The sequence below is a fragment of the Rhinolophus sinicus genome, chromosome 4, assembly GCF_057876585.1.
Source record: "Rhinolophus sinicus isolate RSI-liver-muscle chromosome 4, RSI-T2T, whole genome shotgun sequence".
Classification (NCBI taxonomy): domain Eukaryota; kingdom Metazoa; phylum Chordata; class Mammalia; order Chiroptera; family Rhinolophidae; genus Rhinolophus; species Rhinolophus sinicus.
In genome coordinates this window covers 79,678,580-79,690,863 of record NC_142504.1, presented here as the reverse complement: position 1 = coordinate 79,690,863, position 12,284 = coordinate 79,678,580, and the positions used below count along the sequence as shown (strand labels likewise).

The following is a 12,284-nucleotide window of genomic DNA, read 5'->3' as shown; positions in this document are numbered from 1 at the left end:
CATATATGCTGTGGTAAGGGGCCTAGATTTTGGTCTAATTGCAATGGAAAAGCACTGGAGAATTTTAAACAAGTGATGACATGACCCGATTTTTATTTTTAAAAGACTGCTCTGGCAACTTGAAGCAGATCTTACAGAGGTAAAGTTCCAGGTCTGGAGAGAGAAAGGAATAAATACAAGAATGTTACTATAATAAAAGAATCCATGTGTATATTTTAAGTTGTGTATTCATTAGTGCCATATTTATATGTTATCCCCAAACTGTTCCTAAAAACTAAAACTTTGTGTGGACCTCTCTATAAAGATGAATACAAATCCTGTTTAGGAATGAATAGCAGGGCTAAAGTTAATGGAGGGTGGGAGTGGAGTTCTGTATTATAGGAGACCCCTTCCCTCTTCCCCTAAGGGGGTCAGCAGGACAGTGAGAAGGTGATCACGATGCCAGCAAGTGGATGAAGGATGGAACATGGGGAGCTCAGCCCAAGCAGAAGGGCAGGATCATTCTGGAGGGGTCTGAGAAAATTCTGAACATGGCATTGACAGAGCAATCAGGGAACAAATCATAAGCCATCACAAAAAGAGGATCAAAGTCATAGTTGTGAGAAGAACTGGTAATAGGGTAATATTTGAAAAGGGAAAGGCAAGAAAGGACAATTTGTTAGAATATATATTAATTCCGTAGGTCTGCAGAAGTTCCAAAGTTAAAAATAAAAATATTAGCAAAGGAAAAATGTATCCCGTATCAAGTTTCTGATATGAGGAATACCAAATGATTTCATCAACAATATTGAAACATCAACAGTGACCCTTATTGGAACTATGTTTTACATACACACACACACACACACACACACGGTGCCAAAAAAATGTATACACGTTTTAAGAAAGGAAAAAACTGTATTAATATTGTAATACTCAATATATACCAATAACGAAAGATGAATGCAAGTCATGTGTACCTTTATTTTCAGGTAAAGAAAGAAGTAATTGGAGACCAGGTGAGTAGGGAGTGTATTTCAATACAATTATTTGTTTACTGGCTAAAAACTCCTTCACAGACAGTGCCATGTGAGCTGGTGCACTGTTGTGATGCAACAGCCATGAATTCTTGGTGAAAAGTTCAGGTCATCTAACTTTTTCATGCAGCCTTTTCAGCACTTCCAAATAGTAAACTTGGTTAACTGTTTGTCCACTTGGTACAAATTCATAATGAATAATCCATCTGATATCAAAAAAGGTTAGCAACATTGTAGCAGCAAGTTCGCGAATTTAAATATCAGACATTGTACATTGGGGGTGCCAAAAATCTGTATACCCATTTTATGATGTGTTGTCGATGCTCAAGCAGTAGTTCGCCGTAATCAGAAGTGTCTGGACCTGATGGTAACCACTTTGAGCATCTCTTGTAATTGCAGAAGTCAAATGTGACTTGCATTCATCTTTTGTTATCAGTATATATTGAGTATTACAATTTAATAGTTTCTTCCTTTCTTAAAATGTGTATACATTTTTTTGGCACCGTGTGTGTGTGTGTGTGTGTGTGTGTGTGTGTGTGTGTGTGTATCATGATATATTATATATATTTTTAAAAATAATTGGAGATGATTCTTCTGTTAATTAACTTCATAACTTGGAGCAAATCTCTTAGCATCTGAGATTTTGTTTCTGTATTAGTAAATAAGAGCATAAGGTTAGTTCTCACGCCTCTTAGAATCACTCTCAGGTCTAATATGATAGATGCGTTATTGAAATTCCAGAAAGTCTGGGTATGTTTGTGTGTGTGTGTGTTTGTGTGTGTGTGTGTGTGTGTTTTAGAAGTGAGCCACTCTTCCAAAAGCTTCTTTTTGAAGGACAATATAGCAAAGTAGGTAAAGAAGAAAAAGAGACAGACCTTGTGACTGAACTTTATGCTAATAGCTTTAATTAAGTCAAAGGCAATAAACATTTATTTGGAAACAGTAGCTAGAGATGAGACATTTGTATGGCTTAGGAGATATTTTACCATTATGTGTACTGAAAAATATAAATGTGAGAAAGAAAAGAATGAAATAACCCATCTGCCTGGAAACACTGCTGATTCTGAGGCTGGCCACAAGTCTACTACGTATATTACTGATCTGGGAAGAATTTAAATTTGGAAAGGCTCATGAATAGGGATTTTAAGTATAGAGAAGAGGAGCAAAAGGACCAAGTTGATAGGCTGCATTGTATCTGCTTCTTACAAATCCCGCACTTTTGTCCCACTAGTGATATTGTGTTCCTTTCTCTGGGCTGACATAACCCTTGCCAGGACACTGATAGTAACAAGCAGAGCATGGGCTGGATTTCAGATCCCCCTCATCCCCTCATGAATAATCCATAAAACCATTTGTGATGGTAGACACCCATGACTTTACTCAGCAGTGTGCCCGAAATAGCTTTCCCCATTTCTGTCCCCTATGTATGTATCCATCAAGACCCAGGTTGAATGTCAACTCTTCTGTGAAGCCTGCTTCAACTTTCTCAAGCAGAATCAGTACCTCCATTTGTTGTGCTCTCAAGCATTTTGATTATCCTCTTAGGATCATACTTTTTTGGGTTTTTTTTTTAAAGAAGTTTTCCTTCTTTGCTGGATCTTGAGCTCCTGAAGGTAGAATTCCAGTTTCTTCTTTTTGGTCTTCTTAACACCTCATGCAATTTCAGCCAGATAATAAATATGTAATAAATGTATATTGAATTGATGATGCATGGTTAAAAATTTTCAGTTATGATATGAAGCAAAATAGGCAGAAAAAGAGAAAGGAGAGAAATGGTCTTAGAGAGTTCTTCAATTATGATAGAGGCGCAGATAAGTAATTCAATATGAGGAGACTCAGAGAAAGAACTTCTAAAGTAATTGGGCAGAAAGAATGAAGAAGGCCAAAAGAAAGAGAATGTGAAAAGGAGGAAAGACAAAGAGAGAAAGCCAGCAACTCTAAAGATAAAGGCATTTGAATACAAGCAAATATGGGAGTAGACAAAGGAACTCCAAAAAAATCCAGAAAAACAAGCAAAGGGGGTCATTAGTAGTACATTCCATCTTCACCGTAAGGTTGGAGAAATTTGGAAACAAGGAAGAAGCAAAACTGCAAGTGATAATATAAAGAAAAAAATCCAGATTATAAGGATTAGGATTAATGGGTGAGTTTTTGTTAGGGCTGGAAAAAAATGATTAAAAAATATAAGAGCAGAGAAGATTAATATTTATAATAATTAGTTCCACCAGTGTAAAGGTACCATTATGAAACTTTACAGGAGGAAAAGCTCAAATTACTCTTGGAAAACATGCGTGGTGGAAAGGAAAATGCCATTCCATTCATTGACTTTATAGTGGGTACCATGGTCAGAACTGGGTGCTTGGTAAATTTATTTCTTTAGACTAAATATCTTAATCTAGGCCTTTTCATACCTGAGAAAACATATAAACATCCTTCTTTGTATACCTGACTAGAAAATAGACCATAAGAGATGGTCAGTGGGTAGCAAGAAAGAAATAGTGGTTAATGTTTATACATGGACTTATTTTAAAGAGATTGTGCTAAACAAAGAAATCCATTTGGTAAGAAAGTTTAAAAAGAGAAACAAAATTACCTTAAAAAGAATACTAAAGCTTCTAAGGAAAGAGCTGCTCCTCTAATCGGTAGGTTTCCTACTGAATTTAGAAAGAATTTACTGTTTGATGGCATGACCATTTGGTCATTTTTGGTTCCCCACCATTTGATTCCTTTCCTCTTTGGGGAAGTAACACTTGGGTGATTTCGGAGGGAGGTAGGAACTCAGCTCCATCTACCAAAATGTGGGCAGACAATCCTTGCCTCTGTACGCTGGCAGGGGGTACAGTCATGTGACCTCAGCTCAGCCAACTCCAATCTGAACCTGAGGTCTTGAGGGAAGGCTGTAAAAGGCCAGAATGGCTAGAGATCATGCACAGTGGCAGCAGTAGAATCCAAAGTCTAGCAGTGCCCAAGTATCCTGCATGATGTCCTAACCAATGTCACTGAGGCAGGCCCTTGACTGAGCTTTGACAGATTTTAGCCTCTCTTGGTCCTTGTGCTTCCTCTGAACACCCTTCTTCAGCCTTCTTCAATTCTGTGAGCTACTTGTTACCCTTTCAACAGATCGCTTTCTTGCTTAAGTTTGCCTGAATTTGTTACCAAGAAATTTGCTATAGAATAAATGTGTGTGTCCTCACAAAATTCATATGTTAAATTCTAATCCCCAATGTATTTAGGGTAGGGTCTTTGGGCGGTTATTAGGTCATGATGGTGGATCCCTCATGAATGGGATTAGTGTCCTTATAAAAGGGTCCCCAGAGAAGTCTCTGGGACTCTTTTGCCAAGTCCAGACACAGCAAGAAGATGGCCATCTGTGAACGAGGAAGCAGGCCCTCACCAGACACCGAGTCTGCCAGCAACTTGCTTTTGAACTTGCAACCTCCAGAACTGTGAGAAATAAATTTCTATTGTTTATGAGTCACCCAGTGTATGGTATTCTGTTATAGAAGCTTGAACAGACTCAGACAAAACTCAGCTGATACACCAACTCATTGGCAGTGGTGGTTAAAGAAATTTTAGAGAATTGGAGCGTCCTCATTAGATCATTTATGCAATAAATATTTTCTGAGCAAATATGATGATTCAGGAATTATGCGAGGTCCAGAGGAATAGAGCTGACCACTTTACCAAAACTCTATCAATACATATTGAGGCTAATGAAAAAAGTCTGATCATATAAACCATATTTCTAATACCATGTATATTAGTTATTTATTGATGTGTAACAAATTACCCCCAAACTAAGTGACATAAGTAACAAGTATTTGTTATCTCACAGTTTCTGTGGGGCAGGATTCTGGGAGCAGCTTAGCTGGGTCTTCTGGCTATGGGTCTCTCCCAAGATTGCAATGAGAATGTCAGCCAGAGCTGAAGCACCTGATCTGAAGACTTGACAGGAGGAGTCATTTCCAAGCTCACTCATATGGTTGTTGGTGGGGTTCTGTTTCTGATGGGCTGTTGGCCTGTGGAACCCAGTTTCTTGTTGACTGTTGGTCAGAGGTCTTCTTCATTTCCTTTTTATGAGAGGCTCTGCATAGGCAGCTCAAAATATGGCAGGATTGCTTCTCGTAGAGTGAACAAGCAAGAAAAGCCAGAGAGAGGAACTTATCTAAATTCAGAAGTAGCAACCCATTGGTTTTGCCATATTATATTTGTTCAAAGCAGTTCACTAGGTGTAGCTCACACTCAGGGCTTGGGATGACACAACAGCATGAATACCAGCAGGTGGGATCATTGGGAGCCACCTTGGAAGCTGCTCACCATACCAAGGCAAACACACAAGATTTCTTTGGGTACTTTAGGCACATGAAGGTTGATGGTGGAGAGTCAGGTGAGGGTAGAAAACAGGAAAAAAAGGGGGGGAAGGATCAAGGAAGGCTTTTAGGGAAAAGTAAAACTTTAATGGAGTCCATGCAAAATGGGTTACTAAAAATGTTTCTTAAGAATAAACAGAGAAGGATGCAAAAAATTTGAACCCCTTAGGCCAACAGGTTACATCCTGTAAGAGCTTCAACCAGAATTTACATTGTTGGATTGCAGGTAGTATGCATTAATAGCTGACACACAGCCTGTAATAAATAGGATGGAGGGGAAAATACTTAATACATTCACCAGAAGGGAGGTAGGTAGAGTTTCTAGGGAATACCCACCCAGAAAGCAGAAATCCACACAACAGGGCATGATCTAGTGTTACACCATGCAAGTGTAGGGCTTAACATCCAAATGCATGAGGTGGAGATTTAGAAATGTGATTGGAGAAACTGGCCAATTTGAAAGCAGGTAAAAATCATTAAAGAAGAAAGATAAGATTGGTGATGCAGGCATGCTTCTATACCAGCAATATAAATCCATTTGGAAAACTATGCAGTGAATTGAAAGCCAGTCCATACCTCTAGTCAATAAGAAAAAGGAAGTAATCTCACAGAACTTGGTTCATATGCAGTTGATGAATCAGAGGAGAAGGTAGATTGTGACTTCCAACTATAACGAACATTTGTAGACAGAGTACAGAATCAATAGAAAATAAGTCCATAAGCATAATGGTAAGACAGAAGGAAAAAAATGGGAAAATTAGGGAAGGAGCCCCCTTTCAAATCCTAAGGGCATGCTTGGAAGAAAGAATCATGCAAGACAAAATTAAGAAGAGAGACTAAAGGAAGGCAAAGAGAAAATAAAAACTTGGGAAATATAGGGGGGTGGGATCCCTACGGAACTGATTCTGCATCATCAAACGTTTTTTAATTCTATTTTTTATACATGTTATACCTGGCAACCTCTGTTGAGACTGTTTTTTTATTGCCCTGGAAAAGCAAGCCCAACATGATTAAAAGGCAATGTATTCTCTTCCCAGGGAAGGGGAGCTGGGAATGATGAACCCAAGGCTTTTCTTCAGAGTGACATTTTTGTTATAACAATTTTAATAAAAAATAAAGAAAAAGGTGGGAGATTGGGGAAAACATTTTAGGTTTTATCTTCCTCACTTTGAATGATAGTAGGAGGGGTCAGTGCCCTTGAAAAAAATAAAGAAAAGGCAGTTCCTTAGAAAAGGATAGGATATGAAAACAACAAAACAGGAACACAAAAATGACCACGTGGAGTATAAGGAGGAGGGATTTGAATACCCCCAATGGAAAATGCTAGATAACCTAAGAGAGAACTATGCAAACAATGTAAAGTTCGAATGTTATAGGAAAAATGTGGAATGAAACTGATATATTTTGCAAATATCTGAAGTTTCTAGGCTTTGCACAGACCTGATAATGTCAATCAAAAACAATAACAACAACAACAAAACAAATGTGGGTTTGGAAACCCACTGGCCAAAGGAAATAAGATTTTAAATATCTCTCTCTATATAAAATCTTAAAGAGGGGACAAACCATGAGTAAGTTCCAAAGGACTATATACAAAAAAATAAAAACTCTAATAGAAACTGCCCGGTAGAATTTTTCCTTTAAAAGAATATTGACTCCCAACTATTCAGCCTAACAGAGTCCCAGTGTTGAGGGTTAAATAACATCAGTGGCGCTTGTCTACACAGTGTCAAAGGTGAGACTAAGAATGATCACTCTCTATGTTGTAACAGCACCCACTTACTTCTCCATCTATATATTTGATCAACCTGATGAATTTCTTTGGAAATTACCAAGTAGGGAGTTATGACGATGATCCCTGGGAGGACCTCACATGGTCTTATAAATAAAAATAGAGGGAAAATAGAGGTTCGAAAAACTTGTATTCAAAGAAACTTACTTACATTTGAATTTGGGAATTTTATAAGAATTAAGGTCTTGGGGTGGCCGGTTAGCTCAGTTGGTTAGAACACGGTGCTGATAACACCAAGGTTGCCGGTTTGATCCCCGCATGGGCTACTGTGAGCTGCGCCCTCCTTAAAAATAATAACAATAAAATAAAATAAAATAAAAATAAAAATAAACAATTAAAAAAAAGAATTAAGGTCTCAAAATAGAAAATCATAACCTTGGCACTGTAGACAAGAATAGAATGTCTCTACACAGTTGCTAAGCTTAGTTGATATGGCATTGTCTCATCAGAATTCTCTAGTATTTGATGTCTCTGCATGTCTTAATTACAGTGGTAATGAAGATTCATAAATATTAATACAAAGGTACCAAAAATTTATGAAGTACCTTCTGAGCCATCAAAGACAGGTCAGGGGCTGTTCAGTAAAACTTCACAGATAAGTGACTTTCCTGTATCCTAATCCTTTGAAAAGTGTTAATCCATATAATACAACCTGCAGGATGGCAAACAGTTTATTCTATTTTAACTCTGAACAATTTTCAAACACATGAAAAAAATATCTACACCTGAAAATTCTGTTATTTTTACATCATGCCTCTAGTGTGCAATATGTCTCACTATAACATAAATGTCTATAATATGAGCATCTCCTCTTTTCTGCAATTCCAGCTTTATAAGAATCTTTGCTGTATTTTCATAGAAGTCTGAAGAAAAAAAAGAGTCTGAAAAACTATCTGAGATCCACTGAGATTATACTGTTTGAGTACTCTGAAAATAAGATGCAACAAAGTCATGATATAGATCATCTTTTAATGAAGAGGAATTTTATTCATCTATTTATTCTGCTACCAGTATATCACAGCAGAGAGGTGTCTAAATGATTAAAAAAATTAACTCCTAAGTAGCTGGTGCTCAGGTTTTCCTTTGCTATTTACAGTTTCTAACTTTGAAATTTGAATTTTATCCATTTTATTAACTGTAGTTACCACTGTTGTTAAAGGGTTTCTTTTAATTATCTCCAGACTTTAATGACAAATATTGCAGTTTTTGTGAACTATAGTGTTAACCAGATATCCTGGTAATTTAATAATTATGTTAAACTATGCCAAATAAATCTATTTGTGCTCATTTTTACAAAAACTTTAAAAATTTCAGATATAAAACAAATTACACGTTCTATTTTAAATATATAAAATTAATTCACCTGTGTGTATTATCTAAAACTTTAAAGATATTTATCCACAGGCATTATCTGGATACATATCACAAAACATTGTATTATAAATTTTTCAAAATGGGAGAAACATAATTTGCCATTTTAGGAAATGTGATTATTCCCTCTTTATTTCATTATCTATAAGTTTTACAGTTCTGATGACAGTGATTATTTTTAGTTCATGCCAATAAGTTCTACAAATACATAATATCAGCAATACTTAAAAAGATGGATTCAATTTCTATCAACTGCTTTTTTCCTTTATGGTAATGGTACATGTTCATTTTCTATTAGTAGATCACTTACCTATATCCTTAAATTCTTTAGAATTCTCAAATGCATATCATCTGGTTTTTCTAATATGTTACAATCTATTTTCTTGAGATGATGCTTCATCTTTTAAAAAGATCTTCAAAAGTACCTATTGTTACTTGCAAATATTCTAGTGTAAGGTCTGTATTTTCTTATTACAACTATAGTAAAGAAAGGACTTTCTCTTTTTTTATTTTATCAATGGCTCAACAAGGACCTTTAGAGTGGTTATGAAAGCCTCAGAAAGAAAAGATGACAGTGACAAACACTAACTAAGCTTTAAATGTTTCTATACATGTTGTAAGTAAATTTTAAAAATTTCACTGAATTACATTAACGTAGTATAAATGATACATACTATGCATTTAAAACATTCCTTTCTTGATATAGTTCATCACAGAACAGAAAAGTACTTGTGAATATATATTATAAAAAAAGACTTAATGATTAAAATTTTATGAAAGAAAAAATGTCAAGTTAATAAGACAGTGAAAAAACATTAAAAACAGAATTTATTATTCATAATGGCAAAATACATTTGCTTTATTTACGTATTTAGTACAGACTTCTCCGTGTGAAGTTCTTAAAAACACTTTTGCAGTCAATTATTACTACCCATTTCATAGATGAAGAAAAGAGGTAGGGAATGGTTATGATATGGGGAATGGGTATCAAGTAATTTATTGAGGATTACACGATGGACAAATAAAGCAACTGGGAACAGATAATAGTTTCTGTGCGCTAAAAACACTGCCTTCCCATAAGTCTCACTAACATTTTGTACAAATATTGATAAGCATCTGTCAACAAATGTTAATTTAAAAGCCCCTTATACATTGCTCTAACTTTCATGTTAATATATTAGTATGTATGTGTCTGTATAACACAAACATATATTTTATATATTTATATATAAAACACGTTTATATTTTGTACGAGCGCACGTGCGCGCGCACACACGACTCAGATGGTTTTTGATGTAACTTTGCCCCTTTATATAACCTTAAAAGGTCTTCCTAAATGATCCTCCTTAAAAGAATGCTTCCGTGAAGTAATATGGCATATTATTCAGGCAGATACTGCACTCAGATTTGAAGTAAACTTGCAATACTTTAAAAAAAATATGGAGTCTTTAGAACAATCTGAAAATGTTACATGAAATTGTTACACTATAGATAAGTAAAAGAAAAAAATGTATGTTAAGAATATTTACATAAAATCATGACTAGAGTATTTTCCTTGTAGTTGGTTTAGAGTCCAAATTGCAACTTTGACACTATGACTTAAAATTTATCAAAGAGATTTATGTTTTGCAACTGACATTTTAAATTGAAGATTTACTTGAACTGGTACCTAATAATGTTTTTTGTAATTAATTCCTTTGAGGCTAGGTTTCATAGACACAGAATTCCTTTAACATTAATCCCTCCTTTAGCAATATCTTTATTGTTGGAATTAGCAGTTGAAAAAAAAAGTTAATCTGTTTCAAATGAGGTCCTCAGTTCCTGGTATTCTGTTTGTTTCATCCATGCAAGATTTTCTTTAAAATGCAAAATATCTTAAAAGTGAATGCTATGGAGTCAGTGTAAGAAAAAAACTGGAAGTAAATCATGCGTTAATAAGAAATGGAAAATTTAATTATATAGGTGCTTAAATTCTTAATGAAGGAACGGATTGAGTAATAGTGGAGGGTCTGTCTCATTTTAAACTTTATACTATTATTCAGGTTATCTGTACATAATACCTAAAACTTATAAGCCTTATATATGTCTTTTCTATTTATTCATGAAATATTGCAAGGATTACTTGGTGGATAGGAGAGCACAATTTGATGAAGGACAGTGTTCAATAAATTGTTGAATAAATGACAAATTGTAGTTTAATTTCTAGTTTTGATTTAACAATGGGAACAATACATGTAAAAGTTAGGAAATAAGTAACTGAGCATATAGTGGTTCACTATCCCCAAAATAAACATTATTGAGGAAGAAAAATGTTTACTAATTAGGTATGTTTACATATTCACAGTCGCTAATTATGTTCTCTTGTGTTGGCAAATGAGAAAAAATTTTTTCCCTCTTTAGCATCTGTGTTGCCTTCATCATATATGTTGGATAGTGTGTGTTTTACATGTCTTTATGAGGCATGGAAAGTAATAGTGAGTCTACTCAGTAGTGCTTAATGAAAGCCAAGTGCTCACCAATTTCAAAGAATTGATTAATTCACGTGGAATATAATGGTAAGGAATGCTGAGATCAATGGGAGTCTTGTCTATCTCCAAAAGGTGGGATGAACATGTTTGTCTTGGACTTCCAGACAGCTTAGAGTCCTAAAAAAAAACAAAAAAAACAAAAAAAACAAAAAAAACATGTGTTCTGTCTTTAGTAAAATTCCTTCTAAATTTTCCTTTATGTGTTATTACTCCATCATCAACAGTGACACTCAAGTATTTAAAAAGTTGTTGCTTTTTACTCATTTTAAGATGGCTTTGAGTTCAGGGATGGATTTTGGAGTTTATGTTTAGAGACATAATCAGTGGTTTTTCTCTCCCTAGTCATTTGATATTGAACTTAAAGTATTCAAAGAAATCTTTTAAAAATATTTCTCCCTGTCTCTGTAGGTTAATATATAAAATTCAGGTAAAAATAGTTATTTTTGTCTTTTGGGGGGTTGGCACTTTAACTCCCCCTGGAAATACTATGCAGTACAATCCCACACTGGAATCTGAGACTCTTGAGACATAGCTACATTCTCTGATCTAAGGGGTTTCATTCATCTCTTACAGAGGAAGGCAAGAAAAATATTAACACTGGGGAGTGAAAGAACAATCACAGACTGAAATAGACAAAGTAGTATATCCAGGAAGAACAAAACTATCAGCCTACATAGAAGACAACTTTAACAAATTAGGCTACACTTTAGTAACATATTAACAGTTTTTCACATTCCAATAAAAACAGGTTTAGATGCAATGAATATTTTGGGTAGTATCACTCATAACTTGGGACCTGGTACACATATCTGGTACCATAGCATCCTGCACACATATGGCTACCACATGAAAGGAAAGCATTGTAAAAACTTGGGAGTTTATACATTTTTTTTCTTTCTGAAAGATTTCTGTGAAACTGAATGCTTAAAAAGTTATGTATAAAATCTAGAATCCTGAATATTCCAATATAGATTCTGCAACTAAAGTTGTATGCTTTATTATTTCACAGCTTTGCAAAGTTATATTTAATTGAAAGCAACTATGATTTCACTTTAGGAATTACTGTAGATGGACTGAAAACTCATTTAATTGTAATGAAGATATTGGGAAAAATATACTGTATACACTTTAGGGTCAAAGCATTTAAAGGTTAGATTGAAAAAAATACGTAACTTCCTCAAAGCTGTGATGTCTTTGGGTGGTCTTT

At 35.0% G+C, this 12,284-nt stretch overlaps 1 long non-coding RNA gene across 4 annotated transcripts in view; it reads right to left on the bottom strand.

Moving 5' to 3' along the window:
- Positions 1-839: 839 nt before the first annotated feature.
- The window catches only part of LOC141573155 (uncharacterized), a 12,445-nt gene continuing 1,000 nt past the window's right edge, over positions 840-12,284 (bottom strand). For 3 of the 4 annotated variants that reach the window (XR_016021157.1, XR_016021154.1, XR_016021155.1), the window contains 2 exons: positions 11,066-11,194; positions 843-7,461 (listed from right to left, as the gene is read on the bottom strand). This is a non-coding gene — a long non-coding RNA (uncharacterized LOC141573155). Of the gene's footprint in view, positions 7,462-11,065; positions 11,195-12,284 lie in introns of all 4 variants that reach the window. The other variant, XR_016021156.1, reaches the window with a different exon arrangement.